Source organism: Triticum aestivum, chromosome 3D (assembly GCF_018294505.1).
Source record: "Triticum aestivum cultivar Chinese Spring chromosome 3D, IWGSC CS RefSeq v2.1, whole genome shotgun sequence".
NCBI classification, from domain to species: domain Eukaryota; kingdom Viridiplantae; phylum Streptophyta; class Magnoliopsida; order Poales; family Poaceae; genus Triticum; species Triticum aestivum.
In genome coordinates this window covers 94940281-94943579 of record NC_057802.1, presented here as the reverse complement: position 1 = coordinate 94943579, position 3299 = coordinate 94940281, and positions in this window count along the sequence as shown.

The window sequence follows — 3299 nt, the reverse complement described above, 5'->3', positions numbered from 1 at the left end:
ATCAAATATCCAAATCGTAGTGGATTAGGAGCACGCGGTAACGAGAAGAGACTCACGATCGATGTGACCCCATCGCCCCGTCTCGAGGACTTGCGACAAGGGCTAAGAATGCCCGGCCACACCTCGTAATTATCTCGCGGGCACCTTCCAGGTCAACCCGACTCCACATCACTCACGATTAAGCTCGCGCGGATACCCCTCAGGGCCGACCCGTCTTTAGTAACATGGTTTAGTGTAAAGTCATAGTAACCATAGTAACTGTGTGTCTAACGCCAAGGGGAACCCTGAGGAACCACCCTTGACGGATTCCACTCGATGTAACCATCAAGGTGAACGTAAGAGGAACCACCCTCGAGGTTCACACTTGAGGGGTTGCACGACAGATTCGTATCGGAAGTGGTTAAGGAGGAAAATCACCCTCGATGACCATGACCGAATAGCTACACTACAGAGATCTCATCAGGAGTGATGTATGAGGTTCCACCCTCGGCACTCGATGGTAACTCTGCAGAGTCGAGCAACAAAAGGGGCGTGATGTGATGTGAGGTGTCGGGCTCCTGGTCGTCGATCATGTTGATCGAGTCGTTGATGATGAAGCAGGGGCAACAAGGACAAGGTGGGGGTCACTGATGGATCACTAACCAACCTATACTAAGCAGTTTAGGATAAGCAGGTAAGGTACAACAGCAGATACAAAAGCAGGCTATGCATCAGAATAGGAGCAAACAATTACAGTAGCAAAATCTAATGCAAGCATGAGAGAATGGAATGGGCGATATCAGGATGATCAAAGGGGGGGCTTGCCTGGAAGCTCTGCTGAAAAGGAAGAAGTGTCGTCGTCGACGTAGTCGATCACAGGGGCGGCATCGGTCTCGGGGTCTATCAGAGAGAAGAGGGGGAAGAAACAATAAATATAAGGCAAGCATAGCATCACAAAGCATAACATGGCAATATGCTGTGCCGGCTATGACCTAACGAAAGGCTACACGATAAAGGTGAAGGGGGAATTCAACCGGGAATGTTTTCCCGGTTCCAGACCTGTGTCAAACAGATGACCGGAGGGGGAAAGTTCCATGTTCAGATAGTTAGAGGCATGTGACAGATGAAAGGACCGTGCATTCGGATTCATTGGATTTTTCTGAGCAACTTTCATGTAGAAAACAATTTCATCCGAGTTACGGTTTATTTTCTACGAATTTCTAAAGATTTAAACATTTCTGAAATCATTTAATTTTAACAGAAACGGAATTATGATGTCAGCATGACGGGTTGCTGATGTCAGCAGTCGACAGAGCGGCTGACTAGGTCAAACCTGACTAGTAGGTTCAGTGGGTCCCACATGTCAGCGACTGTGGCACTAACAGTGGATTAAATTGACTAACATAACTAATTAGGGGTGTGGGCCCCATTAGTCAGTGACTGATTAGTGATTAAAACTAATTAAAAGAGTAATTAACATTTTATTTATTTATAAAACCTGTTAATTAGCGCGGGGCCCACATGTTAGTGGCACTGGCTGCCCAGTGAGCGAGGTTGACCAGGTCAACCTGGTCAAGGGGGCGAGCGGGGGCCACTAGGGGCCACCGGTCCGTGACCCAGGGTGGTGGCCCCGGGCAGCCACGTCAGCGGTGGCGGTGGCGCGCCGGCGGCGACGCGCCTGAGTCGGCCAGAAAAAGGCCACACAGGGCCTCCAGGCCGGCGGTTTGGACCTACGGGTGCGTACCGGCGTCGCGCACGCGATGGTGACGACGGCCGGCGCCGGGGACGGTCGGAGCATCGCCGGCGTCGAGGTTTGCGGTCGCCGGAGTTGGGCGAGGATAGAGTCGGCGACAGGGGGCACGAACGGAGGCGCGGGTGAGCTCTTTCGAATGCCGGGTCGACGCCGCGTCAAGTGGTGGTAAAAGGCGACGATGGGGAGGTCGGAGCTGGTCGGAGCAGCGACGGGGAGCGGCGGTGGCGCTCGGGCCCTATTCGAATCATGGCGGGAGTGGCCTAGGGGTGAGGTTGGGGCTGCGGCTCGGCGCTGTGCGCGCCCTAGAGGGCGCCAGTGACTCGCGCGGGGGTGCGGGAGCGTCCACGGCGCGCAGACGGCGACCATGGCGGGCGGTAGAGGTCGGCAATGCGGTGGAGTGGCTACGGCTAGGCAGAGGGACAGGGGAGAGCGGGGAGAGGAGGGCGAGCTCACAGTGGAGCCGTAGGGAGTGGCCGCGAGCTCGGGCAGGGCGCGTGGTAGCCGGAATCAGCGACGAACGCCGACAATTCGAAGGTTGAAGACGAGCGCGTTCCGGTCGGAGGAGAGGCGCTCGGCTCGACCCTGATGGCGTACGCAATGTGGAAGACGACGAGGAAGCCTGTGAGCACGTAGGGGAGGCGAACGGGGCTTGGTGGCCGCGCTAAGACAAGACCATGGCGGCGGCGGCGACAGGTGCTCGTGGGGGAGGAAGAAAGCGGGTGAGGGAGAGGGAGAAAAAGATCTGGGGCTGCCCAGAGTGTCCGCGGTGGTCTTCTTATCCACCCGGTGCCCTGTAGCGACGCGAGGAGGCGAGCTAGTGCGACTGCGACGGCGAGCCAGTCGTCGGGTGCGCGCGCGTGCAGGGGTTAGGGAAAAGGCTGACCCAAATGGGCCGGGCCACACTATTGGGTCAACTGGGCCAAGTGCACACGGGGCTTTCTCCTTCTCCTTTTTCTCCTTCTTTGCTTTCTGTTCTTTTTTATTTAATAAACAGAGATGGGTAAGAAAATATTGGGCATGCTATTTACTTAGGAAAAATATGGGAAGTGCCCCTTTTATTCCCTGGTGATCTTAGACAGTGCCACAAATATTTTCGAGACCAGAAGAATTTATTTGGTATTTTTCATAAATAGGATAGCATTTTAAAATGCTGAATTGGTGATGTTATAATTGCCAATGCTCATCTTTGCACAAAAATGATGTTGTGTTCCTTAACAAATAATTGTTATGGAATCTTGACAAATGATGAACATTTTTCCAGCAACTTCAAACTTCACTTGAATTTGAATTGACTGGAATTTCAAATGTGATATTGAACAAAGATGATTAAGCACTGTTTGAAAAATGATTAGCTTAAACATAGAGGGTTACTGTAGCATGACACTGGGGGTGTTACAAATCTCCTCCACTACAAGAAATCTCGTCCCGAGATTTAAGTGGGGAAGTAAAGAGTAACTTTGGGAGAACTGACACTTATAGGGTTAATTATCTGGTGAACAATTCAGGGAATGAGGCGGAAGTATCTGTCGAGTTGAAACTTAATAAAACATCGAGTGCAAAGTATGAA